The sequence below is a fragment of the Pinus tabuliformis genome, chromosome 7 (assembly GCF_031772625.1).
Source record: "Pinus tabuliformis cultivar Carrire ecotype Pingquan chromosome 7, CPIR1, whole genome shotgun sequence".
NCBI classification, from domain to species: Eukaryota; Viridiplantae; Streptophyta; class Pinopsida; order Pinales; family Pinaceae; genus Pinus; species Pinus tabuliformis.
This window is the reverse complement of record NC_142293.1, coordinates 1,839,238,103-1,839,264,849: the sequence shown is the minus strand read 5'-3', so window position 1 is coordinate 1,839,264,849 and position 26,747 is coordinate 1,839,238,103.

The window sequence follows — 26,747 nt, the reverse complement described above, 5'->3', positions numbered from 1 at the left end:
CATCATACATCTAGTTACATCAAATAAAAATCACCATCTACACTGAAATAAATGCATCTAATGCAAGTAATCAAATAGGATTAGAAAATAACATCTACACTAAAATCAATGCATCTAATGCAAGCAATCAAATAGGATTAGAAATCAACATATACACTAAAATCAATGTATCTAGTGCAAACAAGAAAATTTAATTAGAAATCAACATCTACAATAAAATCAATGCATCTAGTGCAAACAATAAAATATGATTAGAAATCACCATCTACACTAAAATCAATGTGTCTAGTGCAAGCAATCAAATAGGATTAGAAATCAACATCTACACCAAAACCAATGCATCTTGTACAAGCAATCAAATATAATTAGAAATCAACGTCTACACTGAAATCAATGCATGTAGTGCAAGCAATCAAACATGATTAGAAATCAATGTCTACACTCAAAACAATGCATTTAGTATAAGCAATCAAATAAAATTAGAAATCAATAACTACATTGAAATCAATGCAGCTAGTGCAATCAATCAAATAGGATTAGGAATCAACATATTCACTGAAACAAATGCATCTATTTTAGTGAATAACAATGTATACTCCCCTCCCTGTTCACCCCCCTCTCTCTTCCTGCCATCTATATCTATATCTCTTTCCATCTCTCCTTTATCGTTCTATCTCCTCCTCCAAACACACATGCTCTCTCTCTCTTTCCATATCTATCTATCTCTCCCTCCCTGCCTCTCTCCCCCTCAATCTATAACTATATTTCCCTTTGTTTCTCCTTCTCTGTCACTCTATATCACCTCCCAAACATACACACATGCTCTCTCTCTCTCTCTCTCTCTCTTCCTCTTTGTCTCTCTCTCCCCCCTCTCTCTCTGTCTTCACGTTCTCTCCCTCTCTCTTCGGTGTATGCTATGAATTTTATCCCATGTATTTTGATGGATGCCACTCTATTTTGTTATGATGCAAAATATTTGCAGTTTATATGATTTCTCGAGCTTGCTCATCTTGTTTTTATTTTGATCCCTCTTCCTTTTTGATGGTATATATATATGCTCTCTTGCTCTTGCTATTGTTTATGGTTGTTGCCAAATATCTAGAGCATGATAACCAAATTTTTAAGGTCATCACTGTGGAGTTAGTGTTCATAATATTCCATGTTAGTTCTATTCCATAACCTACATATATTTTACCTCATCGGGGAGAGAGAGAGAGAGAGAGAGAGAGAGAGAGAGAGAGAGACGGGAGGAGAGAGAGGAAGGTAGGAGAGAAATCGAATAGAATTAGAAATCATCACCTACCTCTCCCTCTCTCTCCACCTTTCTCTCTCTATGTATTTCTTCTTACCTCCCTCTCTCTCTCTCCCTCTAACTCCATCTCTTTCTCTCCCTTTGTCTCTCCTCTCTCACACATACTCTCTCTCTTCATTCATCTCTCTCCCTTTCTCTCCCAACACCTCCTCTCTCTCTCTCTCTCTGCCCTCAAACTTTGTTATTATCTCCCTCCATCTTTGTCCTTCTCTGCCCCCCTTCTCTCCATTTCTCCTTCTCTATCTCTCTATCTCACTCCCAAACAGCCTCTCTCTCCATCTCTCCCTTTTCACTTCCTCTCTCTCTTTCTCTCTCTACTTTTCTCTCTCTGTGCCTTTCTTCTTCCCTCCCTCTCTCCCCCTCCAACTCCATCTCTTTGTCCCTCCCACTCTCCGCCTCTTTGTCCCTCCCTCTCTCCTCTCTCTCAAGTTCTCTCTCTTGTCCTTGCTCTCTCTCCCCATCCCCTCTACCCCCTCCATCTTTGTTTCTCCCTCTCTCTCTTCCTCTTCTCTCCTACAACACTTGTTTAGATGAATGGTTAATTTTGAATTCAATACATTTACCTATAATCAAAATAATCTCTTCCTAGTTGTGTTCTCTTCCCATGCTTCCTAGATATGCCAATATACATTATCCCTTATGATGGCTATGGCTATGCATTTCACCCCAATATTCCTAGGGATCAACGAAAACCTAATAAAGTGATCTCATAAACCGAGGCTATGAGAATGAGACTCGTTAAGGCCTAGAAAGTTTCTATCTAAACAACTTGCATGAAAGCATGAATAACCAAACAACGTTCATGTTTATTATGGAAATTTACTCAAACAACGTTCATGTTTATTATGGAAATTTACTTAAACAACGTTCATGTTTATTATGGAAATTTACTTATATAAATTTAACAATGTAATTTTTAAAGAACTTATCTATATAATTTTTTTTGTGTAATAAAAATAACAAAATATCCATTTAAAATATGGATATTATTTTCATATTATTCTTATTACAATATTAAAGTACAACTAAAATTATCTAAATAATGTGTGCATTAATAAACATGGTCACTAAACCAAAACATTGGAAACAAATACAAAATACAAAGCATTAGTTTCACATCATGGTATCCTCTTGGGCATCAATAGAATAAAAAACCATCGACCTCATCAACATTTTGCAGTCTGTTGAAAATTCATGTTGTACTCAATGCACAAAGAAGGGAAAGTTACCCAAAGTTTTCAGATTTTTTGATGGATCTCTTTCATTAGGCAATTGTCTTCCTGAAAAATCGAAATATGCGGTGAATTTGATGAATTGTACAACACGTTGATCGTCTTATATACTCTATTATTGCCATAACTGCATGAAAATTGTTTTATTTTCCATCGCATTCCCTACTTTTGTACGTCTCTTGCATAGCTGCACCTGTCCATGAACAAAATTTGTTTTGAACTCTTTTCTGTTGAAATCCTTTCGGATGTAAAAGAAAATGTAAATCCATTTCTATGAATGGTTCTTAATATGGTAATCAGATTATGATGCAATCGAAATCTAAATAATCCAATGACATGGCCACATGATGTGTTGGTTGGGGCGGTTGGCTTTCGCATCCCCCAACCACGTTCGATTCCTGCGGGATGCGCGTTGCTGCTGCAGCATTTCGCTGTTCACGTATGTGTTTGATGATGACGTATTCTACTCGATGATGACGTATGATGCGCGTTGCTGCTGCAGCATTTCGCTGTTCACGTATGTGTTTGATGATGACGTATGATGCGCTTCGGCGATAAATATTGTATGATGAATTTGCTCGCTTCAGCGATATATGATGTATTATGATTCTTCAGCGGGGATTCTCTCCCCCACTGAAAATAAAAAAAAATGGCCAACTTATGATATAATTTTCAAACCACAAGTACAGATTAATAATCTGTAAGTAAAGAGCACGAATTGAGCGACTTAGAATCAAAACGAACACGAATCCAATAACTTCGTAGAATATCATAAATTTTATTTTTTATGAATTAATATTATTTAAATGTTTTGTATAGTTATTTAATTTTTCTATACTTAGATTTTTTATTTTAATTTATATAAACAAAATTTCAACTTTAATAACATATAAACATCCTTACACTTTTACACATCCAATAACTTCGTAGAATATCATAAATTTTATTTTTTATGAATTAATATTATTTAAATGTTTTGTATAGTTATTTAATTTTTCTATACTTAAATTTTTTATTTTAATTTATATAAACAAAATTTCAACTTTAATAACATATAAACATCCTTACACTTTTACACATCCTACCTCTCAGGACAACTTTTCATTTTCCACATGAAAAATGAAACCAAAATTCTTTTAAATTAAATACAATAAAAATCTTTTTGACCATCATTTTAACACCATAACAATATGCTTAATAATAAATTTTGACACCCTAACAACATACATTCAATACACATGCATGTTCTAAAGCACAACCTTAACTAGAATGAGTCTCCCTCCCCTGGTTAGCCATTTAAAAGTCCACATGTTCAACTTCCTTTCGAATTTTCCAATTAATCACCTCCAATCTTGCAAAACATACTGATTGGATTTAAAGTAAAACCCTAAAAAAAACCCTCAGCCAATAAATCAATGTGGATAGCAAAAAATCAGAAATTTTCATTAAACTTCCAGCATCAACCTCAAAAAAAGAAGAGACTTTTCCTTACTCATATATAAACCAATAACACAACTGTAAAAATAAGTTACTTTGTAATAATTTCTCCACTCCTTGAGGACACCTTTGCCGAAAAGAAAAATACCATTTAAAAAAATAGATGTGAAATTGAAAGGTTCTAGAAGATTAGGTTTGAAACTTTATTTTCGAAAGTATATAACATGTGATCTCGACAAGATGATATTAATAGTTTTTTTCCAAGATCTACGGTGACAAATAAAAGTGTAAAAGATACGTGTTGGGTCTCATTTTTGGAGATACCTCTCCTTTCATCCTCATCACAACACGACAAATGTTTCATATTAATTAGGTCCTCATAAATTAATATTATAATGATTCCTTAATGGGTTTAGTTAACTTCAAGAGGGAAGGAGTTGTAAGTCTTTTTTTTCATGTTTATGGTTAGAAAGAAAATTGATTATAAAATAAAGATTAAAAATAATTGTAGGTTGAATTTTTTTTATTATGTACAAATATTTTAAAGAATCTCAATGTTGATAAGGCATTATGTTAATCAATTTGTTTATGAAAGGTGAAATTATAACTATCATAAATTTATTTAAAGTTTCAAAATAACAAATTTGATGTATTTATCATTAATATTTTGAAAAATAAAATTTGTGGAAAATAAAAATAATAAAGAATATTATTATTAATAAGTATGATTTATTATTATATATAGTTGTTTTTTTAATACGTAGAATTTAAATTGGGTTAATTTTAATATCGAGGGGAAGAATGATTTATTCACATTAATGAGATGTTGTGATTATGATTATGCAAGGCTTGGTGGAGCCTAGACACCTTTTAGAATAATTTAAATTCCACATGTGGTTTTCACTCTTAGTTTCTCTCAATAAAATTTTAATTTAAAACCCAATAAAACTAAACCCCATATAAAATCACTAATTTACGCTTTGTAAATATACATAAAGAGTTACTAATATTCATGAGGTAGAGACTAATTGGTTTATGTGAGATTTAATCCCCATTAGGTCTTAAGTTCAAATTCCATGAAAAAAGGTTGAGGATGGGAGCCACCTTTGGGAGAATTAAACTTTCCCAAGAAACATCCAAACTCGTAGAAGCTTCCCACAATCTTGATAATAGTATCCTACTGATGGGTAGATCATTTTTTCATCCAACATTAAGATTGACCTCAACCAAATTTTCATTCATATATATATATAGATATAGATCATTTTTCCATCCAACATTAAGATTGGCCTCAACCTAATTTTTATTCATATATATCACATTTTTTTATTTATTGTTAATAACTGGGCATGAACAAGATTACAGTTTATGGGGATTCAAAGCTTCTCAATAACTGGACCAATAATAAAGCTGAGGTCAATATTCTCAATTCGAATCATATTTTGTGGGAAATATCAACAAAAATAAATTTCTTTGCATGATCATCATTCACACATATATAGGTTATATGGAATTGAACCAACAAGCTAATTGAACTAAAAAGCTAATAAACTCTCAAAAAAACCACTTCAACTTCCTATTAGCTTATTCGGGCAGTCTGAATTATGAGATAACTACAAAATCAAAAAAATGAAATTTCATTTCTAAAATCATACGGAAATTGATAAAATGTGTTTTTAAAAATGTAAGTCCAAGATTTTCAGAAAATAAATTCTCATCTTTTGGACGAAGATCACATATATTTAGATCTTTATATACAAATTTAATCTTTTGGACGAAGTTCACATATATTTAGATCTTTGATTTACAAATGGCTCACATATATTTAGATCTTTATATACAAATTTAATCTTTTGGACGAAGTTCACATATATTTAGATCTTTGATTTACAAATTTAATATGTATAGATAACCTAATATATATTTCCATAATAGAAATATAATTTTGTTAAATCAAATTTTATAGGTATAAACAACCTAGTATATATTTTTATAATAGAAATATAATTTTGTTTATAGAAAAAAGAAGAAGAAAGGAGGTTACTAATCACATATATAATTTTTTATATATGTAAATGAGAGACCCACCACCACCCGTAAAGAGCACCATGTTCCCACTATAAATGCAAAATAAATCAAATCACTCTAATCACTTCACTGTTAATCTTTGAAAGGTTTGTGCGCACTTATCTTTGTGCCTTAATGCCCCTTGCTTTGCATGTTTTGCTCTTGCCATGTGGAGTTTTTGGGAACATTTACTTTATTATATGATATGATAGTGTGGCAAATTTGTTACTTAATTTTTTAATTATTGAAATAATACGCAATATTTGGGTTTTAAAAATTAATAACTCTCTTTATATATTCTATTGAGTTATTTATTAAAGAAAATATATTTAAAAAATTATGTTAATTTTTTTTAATTTTTTTTTATTATTAATATATAATAAAAATAATAATTAAATATTTATAATTATGATATAAAAGTTATTAAGATTAATTTAAGAGTAATCATGTTTTTGAGTTATTTATATTTTTTTTTCTCAATGGCACAGATAAATGATTGAACTTATTTAAATTTGAGATGATATTTGAAATTGTATTATTTTATTAACCTAATTTAATGAAAGGATATTAATTTATAATATGTGTGATGTTTACTTATATCAAAAGTATTTTTTTTTTAAATTATATTTAAATAGTTTTTATTTATTTTTATAAGAAATTTTAAAATTTAGATGGGAAAATTTTTTGAAGACATGGTTTTACTATTTACATAACTAAAATTTTCTCATAAATTTGATTATGTTTGAAAATTTTGTTATAATAGAAAATAGATCTTTTTGTACATGATCAAGCTATTCCATATATAGATAAGCAATTACATCAATAAAAATAAAATAACAAAATACAATATCATTAAAACAATCTAGATCTATTTTAAAAATAAATCTACTAAAGATAAAAAATGATCTAATTGTTTGAAGTGCAAACATTTCTTCAAATCTCTACATTAAATAATAATACTAATAATAATAAAACTTGCACTTTGAAACTACATTTATATATATGTAATTTGTTTAATTTTGGTGTTTGGAATCGATTTGCAGTAATCTCACTCGTGTTGTAGCAATATTTCCTTAAATTCTAAAATATTCTAGTATAGAAAATATTGTTTTCATTAGTTTAGAAGTCTAATAATTTTTTAAGAATCAAGATCAATTCATAGTTGGACAACCCCTTAAAGACATTGTTCCACCACTGTTTCACAAAATGTAAATCATGATATAACTTTATTTATACTTCAAAATTTGATTAGATTCTTATCAAATTTGTAATTGGAGAGAAACTTTATTTTACAAGAAACTTCATTTATTGTAAAAATAACTTACTTTTGTATTGTATAAAATAAATATAAATTAACTTCTTCTTCTTCTTCTTCTTCTTTTTATCAGAGAAAAAACCCGTAATTTTATAAATGAAAATAAAAATTACGTTTTGTAGACGATCTGAGTGCATATGCAATCTTGATTCAGAAAATGGAAGTAACAATGATCAATACATAGGGCACGTAGGCCCATAGAAAAAAACCCATGAAAGAGCACCTCTTGATTCAGAAGATGGAAGTAACAATGATCAATACATAGGGCACGCAGGCCCACAGAAAAAACCCATGAAAGAGCACCTCAAAATACCCTGCAATAGACAACCATAATATACAGGGCACATAGGCCCATATAAAACCCAAAAAGGGGCAAAATATACAACACAAAAACCAACCAATGTTGAATACCTTGGTAGAGATTGGGCAAGCAAAATCCTCTCCGCGAAAGAACAACAAAACATGGGAAGAAAATCCCGCAAATTAGAAAAAAAAAATCGAGACACAAGCTGCCTAATTAACTCAGGAAAGAGACCCAAAAACATGCCTAAAAGAAAATAGGATGGATCACAAAGCCCTAACCTAAAAATATGCTGAAATCCATGTAGCATGATGTATGCATCTACAAAGAGAGAAGTGTGTATAGTGAAGAAAAACTAAGACCCTAGAGCAGAACACAAGTCAAAAGACACCTATGGAAATCTGCAGAGATGAAGACCACCCATCCAACACAAAAAAGCCCCTCCAAAAATGACAATACAACCTCGGCGAAAGGACATGAAAAAAAGGTCCAAGAAAATGAAGACCACTCAATACTCCCCCTCAACTCTTCACTATGAGCAAGGCAATGACACAACCAAAGAGAACCAGACAAAACGAACCATGAGGAACGATTGACAATGTCATGGCAACCTGGAACAACACCTGCAAAGGATGGGTGACAAAAAAAATGAGGTAGAGAGACACAAAATGGGGTTGGGATGGCTAGGGTTTACTGTGCCCAGCCTCACTCCCTCCATATAAATTAATTGGTTAAAAAATAGTATATATATATATATATATATATATATATATATATATATATATATATATATATATATATATATATATATATATATATATATATCTATATATATATATATATATATATATATATCTACAAAATGTAATTTTACTCCTTGGTTTTCAAGTTGAATAAAATTACAATTTTCCTTTATATATATATATATATATATATATAAAGGAAAATTGTAATTTTATTCAACTTGAAAACCAAGGAGTAAAATTACATTTTGTAGATACCCAAAACCATTCGATCAGATCAACCTTTCATCCAATGCACAAAAAGAGGAAAAAATAAAAAAATAAAACTTACATAAAATAGTCGGGGTTAAGTGTGACAATAATCTTTTAGTTTCCCTTTTTCCTTTCTTTTTTTCCATCTTTTTCCAACCTCCACACTAGGAGAGGCTGATACTATTTCCATTTGGCTACCTTCCACCTTTGAGGGAACTTCTTTGTTTGAATCTGAACTCCTAGATGTATGGGTTCACTTTATGCTCCATACTTCCTTTTGAAAGGGTATGCTTGCCTTCTGATGCTCTGCTACCATGATCATTGCTTCTCCTTACATGTTGTCATTTTCCTCATGCTGATTTCCCGGAGTTTGGATCACTACTAAATCAATGGAATTTTCGGCATGTTTAGCATAACCATTTTTCTGCTCTTCTTCCTCCTCCACTTGGAAGCCTTGTTGATTCTTTGCTTCTAGATATTGAAGAATCTCATCCATTTCTTCATCTTCGTCATCTGAAGAAGGCAGATCTGAAATTTCCACTCCCTTTAGTTTTGTGATCTTTTATTTGTCCTTTTTATTTCGTTTGATGACATGAATGCTATAGGTGCCCTATCCGATGGCAGATCCAACACCTAAATGTCATATTTTCAAAGTCTAACCACTATGTCCACTTGAAAGATTGTCTTTAGGGTTTCATGGTCAGTTAGGTCTAGGGTTTCATTAGGGTTTCGTCAAAAAATGTGTCAAAGTGTCCAATAATTGCTAGCAGGCCATGAGGAGGGTTAAATATCAATAAATTGCATCGCCAAGTGTTCTAAAATGTGTTTTTCCTCAAAACTCTGTTTTGAGGAAAAAACATAGTATTTAGCTTTAATTGTAAAAAATCATGAAAATTTTGTTATCTTCATTGTAAACTCCTTCATCTGCATCCTGGTTTCTTTCCTTAGCCAAAAAGCTTCAACACTTGCAAAAACAAGCAAAGCTCAGGTCATTAAATTCATCACAAAGTGAAAAAGGAGCGAAAAAGTCCAAAAACAGAGTTTAGAAATAGAGTCAAATCTAAAACATTATGAAAGTGGATTTCATGAGCCAAAATTTCAAAAGCTCTTTGTTTATAAGCTATTCCTTCATTTGACATGTTCATTTGCAAAAGAGAAGCAAGGCAGAGCAATTTTGGTAAGCAAGAGAGAAATTGAGTGAAAATCGCTGTAAGGTTGTCCGCGCGAAGCACTGGGCAGGAGGCGTGGTGCACTCACCAGGGGCGGCGCATTGGGCCGCATTGCGCAGTGTAAAATAACAAGGGCGCGGCGCATTGGGCGTGCTGCGCGGCACACACAACCAGACAGCTCGAACCTTGCCCAAACTCGCTCCAATCGCCCGAAATCGCTTGGAACGGTCTTGAAACAAGTAGTTAGAACCTCCATATATTGTTTGCTATCCAAGTTGATGATTGTTTTGTGGTGCTTGTAAAAAACAATCAAACCCTACTATTTGAAGAAACTTGCTGCTTAGGGTTTGAAAACCTATTTTGCTATCAAGTTCATCATCCCTCCATTACTCCCTATCCCATTTATCCCTTGATTTCATTGTTCCCTAAGTTCTCCCACCCCCCTAATTTCACTAATCCCCTATCCCAAGTTCCCTTTCCCAAAATCCTAATTGTAAAATCCAAAACGCTAACCCTATACAAAAACTCCCAAAATATCCCATATTTCCCTAACTAACTCTATCCCAACAGTCCCTAAATTCCCATTATTTTTCCCTCTCCTAACAGTCCCTTATTTCACTTCTTTCCCTTGGTAGCAGAGGTCAAACAATCATCAAAGGCAGTCCAACACAGATTGACACATCAACACCTATTTCTCCAAGCCAATTTGTCTATCAGTAGCTATGGCATCTGATCCTTCATATGACTATGAAGAGGAGACCCAAAGTGACTCACCCACAGAGGAACATGCACCCAGGAGGCCTCATAGAGGTGGCAGACATATCAGAGAAGAACCTACCACTCTTGCCGAGTTGCAGGCCTGCCCTCTTGCCATCTTTTGTTTCCAGCATCAGTCATGTTATGAATTTTGCGAGAAGGTTGCTAATATTCAGTTTCATCATGAGTTGGCCCACTTATTTGTGTTGCATTTACATGGTGATCAAGCCACTCTTGCTGGTGTTACTTTCACATTAACACCAGAAACCATTTCATTGGCAACCGGCATACCAAACATTGGAGAACCATGGAATAAGAGGCAGAAAATTGACCGGCAACACTATGAACCATATATCAAACCCAGTTTTTTGAGACAGCTCAAGAGAGTGTTTCCTTTTCGGTTTCTCAAGGATGAGTATGCTCCTTTAATGAAACTCATCATGAAGTATTTCACCTGTGAGGGCTGGTTCTCTCGCTTGTATGCTTATCACATCAAGCTGTTGATGCATTTTACTTGGGTGCAGATGATGAAAATTCCTTATTTCATATGCCGAAACATAGAGAAGATGACCACTCTTGTGCATCTCAAGACCCCTTAGCAGCAGTTCAACAGTATTTATCATTTTGCTCTCATCAAAATTGTGGTCGTTCATCAGCTTGCTTTACAGGGCATCACTTGGGATGACTTCATCTCTCGTGAGTTTTTTAGAGCTTCACAGGGACCTTCAGAGGCTGGGCATGGGACAGGTGGATCTTCTTATCAGCATGAGGGCCATGAGACCGCTAGTGTGCCGGTGTTCATCTCTTATCAGAGAGGCACTAGACGGTTGTTTGCAGTAGCGAAGCGAGTGTTATCTCCACCCGGGGTGGAAGGGGTCTCGTTTCCTCCATCAGCATAGTAGGTTTAGGACCGAGGCAAGAGGCTTCTATAGGAGGAAGGACCATTAGGTGAGCGAGAGACTGATTTCATCCTCATTGAGGGTGATGATACTAACATGGGCCGACAAAGTGCAAACCTTAGAGAGATCATTAAGGAGCAGTAGGCAGACATTGATGCCTTGTCCACCAACTTGGATAGAGCCCAATGGAATATACAATATTTGGAGCAGAGGAACAAGTAGCTTGAGGATCAACAGGTGGTTGTGGAGTTACAAAACATTCGGCAAAACCGCCAAGCTGCCCAAAGGAGGAGGGTGGAGTTCACTTCCTTGGAGCAAGAGATCAATGCCGATAGGGAGTCATGGCTTGAAACCGTCAATATCCACTTGGAGTGGAAGCTAGAGAAGGCGATAAATGAAAAGAATATGCTTAGAAATTTGTCATATCATTATTTGTCCCGGAACTTGGTGTGCCAAGCAAGAATCAGGAATTTGAAAGCAAAGTTGAAGAGAGCATCAAGGAGGCAAAAAGAGGATGAAGGACTTTAGATCTTGGCCAAGGGTTCCTTGGCCCATCACAACACTTGATAGAGAATACTTAGCCCAAATTTTAAGAAATTTGGAGCAATTTTTCCATTTTTGTAAATTTTTGGCACAAAAAACAGGTTTTTCTGCCCTATGCGCCGCACCACGTGGCGCTCGCTTTTGCTAGAGGCCTCCAAATATCAAAAACTCAGCATTTTTGGATTTTTCATCCAAAATTACACTTGTCTACCTATGGCCAAGAAATTTGGGCAGGTTTTGAGCCCTCAAAAGGTCAAAAAACACTCAAAAAATGACCTCATTGCCCCTATTTTGACACACTGGAAGCAGTGTTGGGAGAATGGACTTTTGGGGGGGAAAATGGAGGCTAAATTGAAAACTTCCACTTGGGTTGGAAAGTAGACAGGCAGAAATTTCCAACACGCACACCTAGAGAAAATTTGGACACTGGGAAGGCCTCCAAAAGTGGGTCCAAACAGGCGCTACGCTTAGAGAATCAGGCGTAGCGCATAGAGGAAAAATTGCTAGTTTGACCAAGTTTTGCTCTGTTTTTCACCCAGCTTCGCCTAGTTTGACTTTTTCACTTTCCTAATGGAAAATTCATGATGTAATTTGATATGGATTATGATGTAAATATGTTGGATTTTCACTTGTATAGGTAGATTCATCAGTTTAGAGGTTGTTTGAAACTGAATGAATCAGTTCCCTTGTTTCTAGAGGCGTGCTGTTATGTTGCTTAGTTTCTAGTTCTCAGTTTAGAATCAGTTGGATCAGCCCCTAAACTTGTGAGCTCGACCCCTAGAGGCAAGGATGAGCTATGTTTGTCTATATTATGTTATTTTTCAGTCATTAGCATGGTTGGACTCTAGAGAAAGCCTTGAGCTTCATTGTACATTCATTTTCAGTATTTTGGCTAAGGAATTGAGACCAGGATTTGCAGCACTCTTTGGGATTCATGTGAAAATTTGTCTTGGTAAGTGCTACTCTTTGTGATTGTGAATTTGTTTATGTGATTGAATCATCTATCTTATTTCTTTTGAACTAAACAAACAAGAGTGTACAAGTAGAATTCATTGAAAGTGCAATTCTCTACTTGAAGTTTGCTTTTGTTGTTTGATGTTTTCAGCTGTTTGAGGAGGATTCATGCTTGCTCTTGCCCTCTTCAACACCTCACCTGTCTTTTCCTTCCATCCCACTCAAATTTAAGTGCCAAAATGATTGCCTACCTTGCCCCATCGAGATCTCTGCAGAACTGAGCCTCAATCCCCGCACCCGAAAATGTGCCTTTCCCTCTAAGCCAACAAATCATCATTTTATCAAATCAACTCTTTTGCCCATATACCTAGCCTAAAATAAGAAGATATTTCAGTCATCTCAAGCCCCATAGATCATTATTTGTTGAGATTGACCCGGAGAGAGCCCTCTCCTGACCTGGTAGGGCTAGCTACTAGGCTAAGCGTGGTTTGATGTTGGCCGTGGATCCTGCCTTTTCAGCCTGAGATAAATCTAGGCTTTAACATAGTGGCGACCATATTTGGGAAAAAATATTTATTAGTTGGTATTCTTCATTTTATAAACTACAAACGGAGCCTAAAGATTAGCCAGGTAGCCTTCGAAACGCTTTTGCTTTGCATTAGCGCAAGTAGATAAACGCTACTTCAGTCAATCTTCGGTCTAGTCTTATAAACGGAGCATCTAACTTGCAGATCACCCCAGTACATATGAGAATTCTAAGCTTTTGGATGATGAGTTTAGGATTTGATAGGCTGAACAGGTTGTTAATGCCCTTTTGATTTCTTGAACATAATAGCACATTGGCTTCCAGAAGACGTACCAGAGCAAATCCGGATCCTGATCCTCCTCCTGTCTACGAAAATCCCAATCTTATTCCAAGAATTGTTCGCCAAGGAAGTTCTATCATTCTCGTGTTCAAAGCTCAATCGTGTCCTTTTGGTTTTGAGTATATTTAGGATCTTGAATTTGATGAGCAATTTGAGTTGTCTTTGTTTGAAACCAAATCTGAAAGTGCCATTGCTTCAACTGCCTTAACTCCTGAGTTTGTTAGAAATCTTGAAACTGAAAGGGCCAATAAATCCATTGATGATTGACTTTTTTCATAAATATCAAATTACTTTGGGGCATTCGACTGCCTATTACCCACAAGGTAATGGTTTGGCAGAATCCTCCAACAAATCTCTTGTCAATATCATCAAAAAGCTGCTGGAAACTAACAAGAAGAGTTGGCACAAAAAGTTGGTCAATGCACTTTGGGCAGACAGGGTAAGTCAAAAGAAATATATCGGCATGTTTCCATTTGAGCTTGTGTACGCTGTGGACACAGTCTTCCCGACATCTTTGGCTGTCTCGGTGGTAAAATTGTTGCAAGAAGCTGGGCAACGAGGATGATGGTTTGCAGCAGAGGATCAACCAAATGGTACATTTGTAGCAAACTAGAGAGGAGGTATTTTAGCATACTTCCAAGCTGCAGGAAAGAATTAAGAGGATATATGACCGGAAAGCCAAGGCGGACAGGTTTGAAATCAGAGACATCGTGTTGAAGTGGGATGCAAGGAATGAAGAGAAGGGCAAGCATGGCAAATTTGAAAATCTTTGGAAAGGACCATACAAGATTGCTGCACATCGGGGCCAGAATGCTTTCTTTTTGCAAGAACTAAATGGTGAAGACTATCCTGGTGGGCCGGTCAATGGTCGGCTTCTCAAGCGGTATATTGTGTGAACTGTTTTCTACTGTCCTATTCATCATTGTGTATACCGGTTTGTTTAAATTCCATTGCAAGAGTGTGTTGTTTTCATTCTTTAGCTTGGGGCCCGAGGTGAAGGCTATAAAGCTGAAGTTTGATTTCAGTTTTAGTTTGGTTTGTTAGAGTCAAGTCTTTCGGTCAATTTCAGTCTTGAAAATGAGTCAATTTGAGTCACGTTCAGTCCTGAAATTGAGTTTTCAGTCAAGAGTTCAGTTTTGTTGTGTCGAAGTTATTGACTCCATAGCCTAATGGATGAAGGAACTGCTTGCTTTCCCAGAGATCTGTAGTTCTTGGCACCTCCACTGAGCTACCATCCCCATTGGAGCCAATGTTAGAGTCGGTATTGTCATCCCTTTGTCAGAGATCAAATCCTCTTGTTGCATTTCATATTAGGTGTCCTGCCCAGTCATTTGCATTCCGTTAGGCGCATAGATCATCTAACGATAGTGGCATTCCTCTAGTTTCCCTCATGTTATCTACCTCCTGGCACATATTTGCTCATTAAAAAAAACATATACAGTGTCCTTTTTATCCTGAAAATTGCAAAGATTGTCTTTAGGGTTTCATGGTCAGTTAGGTCTAGGGTTTAATTAGGGTTTCGTCAAAAAAAGTGTCAAAGTGTCCAATAATTGCCAGCAGGCCATGAGGAGGGTTCAATATAAATAAATTGCATTGCCAAGTGTTCTAAAATGTGTTTTTCCTCAAAACTCTGTTTTGAGGAAAAAACAGAGTATTTAGCTTTAATTGTTAAAAATCATGAAAATTTTGTTATCTTCATTGTAAACTCCTTCATCTGCATCCTTGTTTCTTTCCTTAGCCCAAAAGCTTCAACACCTGTAAAAACAAGAAAAGCTTAGGTCATTAAATTCATCACAAAGTGAAAAAGTAGTGAAAAAGTCCGAAAACAGAGTTTAGAAATAAAGTCAAATCCAAAACATTATGAAAGTGGGTTTCATGAGCCAAAATTTCAAAAGCTCTTTGTTTATAAGCTATTCCTTCATTTGACAAGTTCATTTGCAAAAGAGAAGCAAGGCAGAGCAATTTTGGTAAGCAAGAGAGAAATTGAGCGAAAATCGCTGTAAGGTTGCCGGCGCGGCGCACTGGGCAGGAGGCGTGGCGCACTCACTAGGCGCGGCGCATTGGGCCGCATTGCGCAGTGTAAAATAACAAGGGCGCGACGCATAGGTGGGGCGCGGCGCATTGGGCGTGCTGCGCGGCGCACACAGCCAGAGAGCCCGAACCTTGCCCAAACTCGCTCCAATCGCCCGAAATCGCTTGGAACGGTCTTGAAACAAGTAGGTAGAACCTCCAAATACTGTTTGCTATCCAAGTTGATGCTTGTTTTGTGGTGCTTGTTTTATGGTGCTTGTAAAAAACAATCAAACCCTACTATTTGAAGAAACTTGCTGCCTAGGGTTTGAAAACCTATTTTGCTACCAAGTTCATCATCCCTCCATTACTCCCTATCCCATTTATCCCTTGATTTCATTGTTCCCTAAGTTCCCCCACCCCCCTAATTTCACTAATCCCCTATCCCAAGTTCCCTTTCCCAAAATCCTAATTGTAAAATCCCAAACCCTAACCCTATACAAAAACTCCCAAAATATCCCATATTTCCCTAACTAACTCTATACCAACAGTCCCTAAATTCCCACTATTTTTCCCTCTCCTAACAGTCCCTTGTTTCACTGTTTTCCCTTGGTAGCAGAGGTCAAACAATCATCAAAGACAGTCCAACACAATTTGACACATCAACACCTATTTCTCTAAGCCAATTGATCTATCAGTAGCTATGGCATCTGATCCTTCATATGACTATGAAGAGGAGACCCAAAGTGACTCACCCACGGAGGAACATGCACCCAGGAGGCCTCATAGAGGTGGCAGACATATCAGAGAAGAACCTACCACTCTTGCTGAGTTGCAGGCCTTCCCTCTTGCCATCTTTTGTTTCCAGCATCAGTCATGTTATGAATTTTGCGAGAAGGTTGCTAATATTCAATTTCATCATGAGTTGGCCCACTTATTTGTGTTGCATTTACATGGTGATCAAGCCACTCTTGATGGTGTTACTTTCACATTAACACCATAAACCATTTCATTGGCAACCGACATACCAAACATTGGAGAACCATGGAATAAGAGGTAGAAAATTGACCGACAGCACTATGAACCATATATCAAACTCAGTTTTTTGAGACAGCTCAAGAGAGTGTTTCCTTTTCGGTTTCTCAAGGATGAGTATGCTCCTTTAATGACACTCATCATGAAGTATTTCACCTGTGAGGGCTGGTTCTCCCGCTTGTATGCTTATCACATCAGGCTACTGATGCATTTTACTTGGGTGCAGATGATGAACATTCCTTATTTCATATGCCGAAACATAGAGAAGATGACCACTTTTGTGCAACTCGAGACCCCTCAGCAACAGTTCAATAGTATTTATCATTTTGCTCTCATCAAAATTGTGGTAGTTCATCAGCTTGCTTTACAAGGCATCACTTGGGATTACTTCATCTCTCGTGAGTTTTTCAGTGCTTAACAAGGACCTTCAGAGGCTGGGCATGAGACATGTGGACCTTCTTATCAGCATGAGGGCCATGAGACTACTAGGGTGCCGGTGTTCATCTCTTATCAGAGAGGCACTAGATGGTTGTTCGCAATAGTGAAGCGAGTGTTATCTCCACCCGGGGTGGAAGGGGCCTCATTTCCTCCATCAGCGCAACAGGTTCAGGACCAAGGCAAGAGGCTTCTACAGGAGGAAGGACCATCAGGTGAGCGAGAGACTGATTTCATCGTCATTGAGGGTGATGATACTGACATGGGCCCACAAAGTGCAAAACTTTAGAGAGATCATTAAGGAGCAGCATGCAGACATTGATGCCTTGTCCACCAACTTGGATAGAGCCCAATGGACTATACAATATTTGGAGCAGAGGAACAAGCAGCTTGAGGATCAACAGGTGGTTGTGGAGTTACAAAACATTCGGCAAAACTGCCAAGCTGCCCGAAGGAGGAGGGTGGAGTTCACTTCCTTAGAGCAAGAGATCAATGTCGATAGGGAGTCATGGCTCAAAAGAGTCAATATCCACTTGGAGAGGAAGCTGGAGAAGGTGATAAATGAGAAGAATATGCTTAGAAATTTGTCATATCATTATTTGTCCCGGAACTTGGTGTGCCAAGCAAGAATCAGGAATTTGAAAGCAAAGTTGAAGAGAGCATCAAGGAGGAAAAAAGAGGATGAAGGACTTCAGATCTTGGCTGAGGCTTCCTTGGCCCATCACAACACTTGATAGAGAATACTCAGCCCAAATTTCAAGAAATTTGGAGCAATTTTTCCATTTTTGTAAATTTTTGGCACAAAAAACAGGTTTTTCTGCCCTATGCGCCGCGCCACGTGGCGCTTGCTTTTCTAGAGGCCTCCAAATCCAAAAAACTCAGCATTTTTTGATTTTTCATGCAAAATTACACTTATCTACCTATGGCCAAGAAATTTGGGCAGGTTTTGAGCCCTCAAAAGGTCAAAAAACATTCAAAAAATGACCTCACTGCCCCTATTTTGACACACTGGAAGCAGTGTTGGGAGAATGGACTTTTGGGGGGGCAAAGGGAGGCCAAATTGAAAAATTCCACTTGGGTTGGAAAGTAGATATGCAGACCTTTCCAACAAGCACACCTAGAGAAAATGTCGACATCGGGAAGGCCTCCAAAAGTGGGTCCAAACAGGCGCTACGCATAGAGAATCAGGTGTGGTGCATAGAGGAAAAATTGTCAGTTTGACCAAGTTTTGCTCTGTTTTTCGCCCAGCTTCGCCTAGTTTGACTTTTTCACTTTCCTAATGGAAAATTTATGATGTAATTTGATGAACATTGATGGATTATGATGTAAATATGTTGGATTTTCACTTGTATAGGTAGATTCATCAGTTTAGAGGTTGTTTGAAACTGAATGAATCAGTTCCCTTGTTTCTAGAGGCATGCTGTTATGTTGCCTAGTTTCTAGTTCTCAGTTTAGAATCAGTTGGATCAGTCCCTAAACTTGTGAGATCGACCCCTATAGGCAAGGATGAGCTATGTTTGTCTATATTATGTTATTTTTCAGTCATTAGCATGGTTGGACTCTAGAGAAAGCCTTGAGCTTCATTGTACATTCATTTTCAGTATTTTGGCTAAGGAATTGAGACCAGGATTTGCAGAACTCTTTGGGATTCATGTGGCAATTTGTCTTGGTACAGTGATTCTCTTTGTGAATGTGAATTTGTTTATGTGATTGCATCATCTATCTTATTTCTTCTGAACTAAACAAACAAGAGTGTAAGTAGAATTCATTGAAAGTGCAATGCTCTACTTGAAGTTTGATTTTTTTGTTTGATGTTTTCAGTTGTTTGAGGAGGATTCATGCTTGCTCTTGCCCTCTTAAACACATCACATGTCTTGTCCTTCCATTCCACTCAAATTTAAGTGCCAAAATGATTGCCTACCTTGCCCCATCGAGATCTCTGCAGAACTGAGCCTCAATCCACGCACCCCAAAATGTGCCTTTCCCTCTGAGCCAACAAATCATCATTTTATTAAATCAACTCTTTTGCACATATACCTAGCCTAAAATCAAAAGATATTTCAGTCATCTCAAGCCCCATAGATCATTATTTGCTGAGATTGACCTGGAGAGAGCCCTCTCTTGACCTGGTAGGGCTAGCTACCAGGCTGAGCGTGGTTGGATGTTGGCCCTGGATCCTACCTTTTCAGCCTGAGGTAAATCTAGGCTCTAACATAGATCTTCAAACTTGAGCCAAAAGCCATTAAATCAATAGCCCATAGCTCTAGCTTGGAGAACAGTGAAAAGCCCACTCACTTTTGTCAATTTTACTAATATATTTGATGCTTTCTCCACCTTCTCAACTAGGTAAGGCCTTGGGATAGTCAAATTTGGAGTTTATGTGGCAACTTTTCCTCTCACTGCATCCTTAAAAGAATTTGGATGAATAACCACTGAAATTGTTCCTACTGGAATGCTCGATCCTAGGGCTCCACCTCACAATCTCAAATTTATGATAATGAATGAATCCTGAACGATGCCATATTCGTGAAATCAAAAGGCATCTTGCAAAGCTTTCCTCGCATAGATCATACTTTGTAACTTCGTCGGAGTTGCCAACTTATCTTGAACCTTTTGCTTTAGACCTTGCACTAAATCTTCAACCCAACCACTCATTGGGACTGATTTCTTATGTCGGGTTTTGACAAAGATTTGGAAAAAAGAACCTTGTCCAAATCTATTTGACGACCCTCACATCTAATAAGTTTTTGGATATATCTCCCAACTTCCATATTTTTGCATAGATTTGAGAAGACTCTTCCATATATGCTAATTAAAAAATAATACACTAGATCATATAAATATATTTTCACAATAATTTATTAAGTAATTAATTTAGGTTCAAATTCTTAAAATAAATATAAATCAAATCAAATAAAAAACTTAAATAATTTTTATATCATAATTTCTTTTTTGTTGTAAATTGAGTTTTATATCGTGTGGTTGGGAGGAATGATTACAATTGCTGCATTTGACACATTGAACTCATATATAGAGTATTTGGTTAAATGGAAACCAAAAAATAATTAATTAAGCACCCTCAAAAATCTCTATTACATCTAGATACTACAATCTCAACAATTAGTATTGAAAAATAATATAAAAATCACAATTTTAATAAATTGAAATCATAACATATTTAGATTATAATTATCCCTTTTTACCAAAAATAAAAATAAAACACACACACACACACAACTTCTTTTAAAAAATACAAAAAAAAATCAAAATCCAAATCCAAATATTTAAAATATACTTAACATTTATACCCCCAAAAAATATTAAGTTTATACACATGTCTATTTTGGAATAAGAGCTTCAAGAATTTTAATTTAATTATCAATAATTATTAGGTGGATGGTAGGGATTTAACTTCCATAGAATATTCTACAATATTCTTAGTAGTATTCACAAATAAAAGTTTGAGATTTATCTCCAAAGTAGTTAATGTCATTTTTTTCCCTTTTAATTAATTTGATTAATTAAAAAAATGTCATATATAAATCACTTAGTCTAACTTATAGATGAAATAGGCTTTTTCACCGGAATCCGGTAATTGTTTTTCAAGAAAGAATGTATTCTTTTGCTGTTTAAAATGCATAAGTGGATTCAACACTCTGAAAATCCCTGGGGCATTCAAATTCTACAAATTAAACTACTTAAACTCAAGTTTTTAAAAATCTCTGTCGGATTTTGGTTGAAATGAAGAAAAATGTGGTGTAAAAGGCCATTTCGTCTATAAGTTAGACTCTGCCTATATAAACAAGTGTCATATGAAATGAGTTATGGTTTTTTGAGCATGTGGTATTGATAAACCATGGTATTATAGCAAAGCCCATTTACAAATTAAGCCAATTGGGAGTGAATCTTCAGGATTAAGAATCTTGTTACATGTTTTTTTTGAAATGTACATAGGTTAACTTATATATTAATTATTTTTATAATTAATAATAATAATAATAATAATAATAATAACAATAACAATTTAATACAAAGTTAGCTCCTAGGGAGCAACTCAATTCAAAAAGGTCGCGAAAATGAAGTGTTATGTGAGAGGAGGTTTGAAGTTCAAATATCCTTGATTCACCATGTGTCATGCGCGTACAATACCAACAACTTGGCATTGGCCATGTGTCACGTGGGTACGAGACCGTCAATTTGGAATCAACCCCATGTCATGCGAGTATGAGACTAGCCCAATTGTGATGCAGGAGCATCCTGCTCAGAAAAATTATTGTTCATTTGGTTGATTTAGGGGGTGATGTTTTTAATTATTTTTAGGAATCTTGTATAGATTGAGTGAGAAATCTATGTGTGAGGTTTTCAGCCGTGAAATATTCTCAACTATGTGAGAATATCAGGAATAATTGATATGTGTAAATCTCGTAGGGATCTTAGGGATTACGAGATCCTTGAATAGGAATTAGTTGAGAGAATTATCGAAAAAATCATGGATTTAGTATAATCCGTAATTATGTAATTAATCTATAAATGTAACCCTACGAGGAGAGTGTTAGACAATATTACAGAGTGTTAGAGAGAGTTAAGTAGTAGTGACAATAAATCAGAGCACGAGGTGTTATGAATATATATGTAAACATTGTTATGAATGAAATGAGTTTGTGCTTAAAACCTTGTTTATGCGTGATCTTTTATATGTAATTTGATTTTGCTGATTCCTTAAGTCGTAGACTGAATCCTCTGTTAAATATATGAAATTGTGTGTGAAATTAATACATCGAGTGGAGTTTGTTGTTTAAGGTTCGCCTGGTCAAAGGCTTTAATTTGTTGATCGCGGATAGAGATTGAATGAACTAACAATCATCATTGATCATAGGATGGATCAATGATGATCTATTTGGGAGAAGATCCAATGGTGATCGGGTTCGAATTAACAAGTGCGTTAACCCTGTTAGTGGACCAGATAAAATTATAAAGCCGAGTTCATTGATAAATCGATTGTGACCGTTGAATTGATCCGACGGTCATTGCTTACCTACAAGTGTGAAAGTTAATTCCAAAAACGGATGCGATCGTTTATAAAAATGAGTTAATAGCTCAGTTAATCATGACCGTTCGCTTGAAGGGGTCAAATCCGACGGTAATTGCGTCGAAAAATGCACGGGATTTAATTTAAAAAACGGACGCGGTATTTTATGGAATATGATTTGATCCAGTTGAATTTCGGATCAATCACAACCGTTTGTTGTGTATGGACGAGATCCGACGGATATCGCTTTGGAAGATGCGTGCTGGTTAGCATAGTTTTCGGATGTGATAAGTTTTAAACTGGAATTTAACTTGTTTTGAGTTCCGCTAAAGAGATCGGGTTCCGATAGTTTAGTAAACAGGCACATGAATTTAATTAAACAGGGGTTTAATTAATAAACAAATTCCAGATTTGTCCAATCGTGCAACTTCACCCCATCATTTTGGTATCAGAGCAGAAGAAGATTCTGCGTGAAGTGTGATTATATTGCAGATTTTTCAGCGTTAGTATTTATAATTTTTGTGCAGTGTAACAACAGAGAAAGGTGAGAAGATTTTCAACAACCTAGAGCAAGGAGGGCTCATATGGTTCCAGAGGAGAAAACCAGAGAGATGCCGAAAGACTAAGCTCAAAGGAGGGAAGATTGGTGAAGCACGTGTAGCAAGAAGGAGACTTGTTACTGCAGAGGATTATTCCAGCTCACAAGTTAAAGCTTTTAAGAAGACAAGAAAGCTTATGACAAGGAAAATCAGAGGCACAATGGAAACAAAGGGAAAAGAAGAGGAGTCAGTTTTAGAAATTAATTGAGGTAAATATTTTCTTTTATTGAATTTCGAATATTGATTTGAGTTTGAAGAATGAACATGGGAAATAAATTTGAGATGAGTGATGAAGAGCGTAGGATAAGTATTGCAGTGATGAGAGAAGAGTTGAATATATTACAGGAATGGTTTCAAGAGAAAGAGAATGAAGACTGAAGACATGGATGGAGAATAAGGAAATGGGTCAAGTGGAATCTATTGCAATAGAAATGGAATGCTATGTTGATGGACAAACTTGAACAAATACATATTTCTTTGTTGGAGAAGGAGAGACTCATATGAATTGAGTCACAACAAAGAGGATTTGCTAAAACCCAGAAATTCCATGGTGGGAATTTGGTGCTTGAAGCATCAAAAGAGACCAAAAGTTCTGGTATTTTTAAAACTGATAGTTTGTCTGTGAATGCAGGTATGGTACTAAATAAGGAAGTTGTTGCTATAGAGAATGCTAATGACCAGTGTTATGATCAAGAAGTCTTTTGTGAACTTGAAAGAAATTGGGATGATTGTTTTTCATTCCATGAAGTTGAGTTTGCATTTCAATTAGAGAAGGAAACAATAGCTAAAGAGATAGAAGCGAAAGAAGTTGAGACCAGTGAAACTGTAACAAAAGGAGGAAAGTACACCATAGAGAACATCAACTTTGTTGATGTGATTAATGACAAGGAATTACTTCTAGAACATGGTGGAGAAAATTTCTTTACAGATATACATAATTTGGTTGACAGTTCAAGTGATGATGCTAGTGAACTTTCAGATTTACTTCTTACTAATCTCAACATGACAGAGTTACCTGACAAAGATATAGGTGCAGATGGAGAATCAGTTCGGGACTCGTTTAAAATTTGGAAACCAAGAAAATGAGTATTCAAGTTTCAACATGTAGTTCACGAGTCTATATTTCCAGAACAGAGGATGATGAGGTCGAGAATCATGTTTAATAATTCTCTGAATATATTATTATGAAAATTCAATGCCAGACTACATGAAGAAGTTATTCCTTTGAAGGACCATCAGCAAAACAGAGTTTGAAATCCTAGAGGCAGCAAGTCATTTAGACTTGTAGCTATCACATTACTACAGAAAAGTGACAGACCTCATAGATAGGAGTCTATGAATTTTTTCTACATCAGGAGTTTGATGCAGGAGCATCCTGCTCAAAATAATTATTATTCATTTGGTTGATTTAGGGGGTGATGTTTTTATTATTTTTAGGAATCTTGTATAGATTGAGTGAGAAATCTATGTGTGAGGTTTTCAGTTGTAAAATATTCTCAACTGTGTAAGAATATCAGGGATAATTGATATGTGTAGATCTCGTAGGGATCATAGGGATTACGAGATCCTCGAATAGGAATTAGTTGAGAGAATTATGGAAAAAATCATGGATTTAGTATAACCCATAATTATGTAATTAATCTATAAATATAAGCCTGCAAGGAGAGTGTTAGAGAGTGTTAGAGAGTATTACAAAGTGTTAGAGAGAGTTAAGTAGTAGTGAGAATAAATCAGAGCACGAGGTGTTCTGAATATATATGTAAATACTGTTATGAATGAAAGGAGTTTGTGTTTAAAACCTTGTTTATGCATGATCTTTTATTATGTAATTTGATTTTGCTGATTCCTTAAATCGTAGGCTAAATCCTCTGTTAAATACATGAAATTGTGTGTGAAATTAATACCTCGAGTGGAGTTTGTTGTTTAAGGGTCGCCTGGTCAAAGGCTTTAATTTGTTGATCACAGACAGAGATTGAATGAACTAACAATCATCATTGATCACAGGATGGATCAATGATGATCTATTTGGGAGAAGATCCAATGGTGATCGGGTTCAAATTAACAAGTGCGTTAACCCAGCTAGCAGACAAAGCCGAGTTCATTGATAAATCAACCATGACCGTTGACTTGATCTGACGGACATCGTGTGCCTACAAGCATGGACGTTAATTCCAAAAATGGACACAATTGTTTATAAAACTGAGTTAATAACTCAGTTAATCGTGACCATCCGCTTGAAGGGGTCAAATCCGACGGTAATCGCGTCGAAAAATGAACGGGATTTAATTTAAAAAATAGACGCGATATTTTATGGAATACAGTTTGATCTAGTTGAATTCTAGATCAATCAGAATCATTCGTTGTGTATGGACGAGATCTGACGGATATCACTCCGGAAGATGCGCGCTGATTAACATAGTTTTCGGACGCGATAAGTTTTAAACTGGAATTTAACTTGTTTTGAGTTTCGCTAAAGAGATAGGGTTCCGATAGTTTAGTAAACAGGCACGTGAATTTAAATAAACATGGGTTTAATTAATAAACAAATTCCGGATTCGTCCAATCGTGCAGCTTCACCCCATCAAATTGTCAATTCCTATAGAAACTAATAATAATAATAATAATAATAATAATAATAATAATAGTAATAATAGTAATTTAAATTTAAATTTAAATTTAATTAATTTTTGTGATTTTTTTAGTTTTAACAAATTTATATCTATTATGAAGTAAGTGTTTTGATACTTATCATGAATTGTTTCCTATCAACATTTACCAATCATTTAAATTATATGACTACACTAATTTAAAACTTATATAAATTCTTTTACAATTACAAATACTCATTTAAACAAAAGATAAACATTTTAAAACATTAAACCTTATTTTAAATAATATAATACCATACTTTGTAGGAACATCTTGTTGAAGAATATAACTAGCTTTAGTCTTCATAATTGTACTTGTTAATAAGAAAATTTATTATTAAAAAAATTGACTTATTAAAGCATGGGTTTCATGCTTCAGTCAATTTTTTCTAGGTCAAAGCCTCCACTGAAGGCTTCTAGGCTTTGTCTTGAGTCATCAGAGTCATTGTCATTTTTATTAGACCCTTCTTGGGCTTTTGTATCATGTAAAAATAATTATTTTTGAGTCAAAAAGGTAATTTGTCACCTCCACACCATGTCGGCCCTGTCCCCAAGAAATTGGCCTCAGAAAGGCTATATAAGGAGAGGCAATTCAACCTATTTTTCACATTCACTCAACAAGTTTGATCTTCAAGAAAGAGAGGCATAAAATATTGCGAAGTAGCTGGAAGAGGACGAAATTTGCTTGGAAACCTAAGACGAGTTTTGTGTTATCTTTCTCTCACACATGTGAAGTTTTCTGCTTCAGGTCCAAAATTCTGAAGCTGGGGGTCGAAGTTCTGCTGTTGGGGGGCCAAAATTCTGGACTGAAGTTGTTGCTGGGAAGCTGTCACTTGGAGTATTTTGTCAACATCATTTGTTGCAGGGAAGGGATGACTTGGTGGTTGGAGGAGGTATTTGTATAGGTCTAAGAAGTCTAGAAGTGTCCCATATTGATCTGAATCTATTGAAGGAAGAGTTTGTGACCGGGTTTTCCCCTCATAGGTGTTTTTCCCTGACTTAGTGCCTACATATTGTGTCTCTTGTTCTTGTGATATTCATACACATAATTTGATAATTTCTTGATGAAGGATAAACTAATTAAGAAGTAAAAGAAGCCAACATAATTCACAAGTAATTATCAAGAAAGAGGAATCAAACCCTAA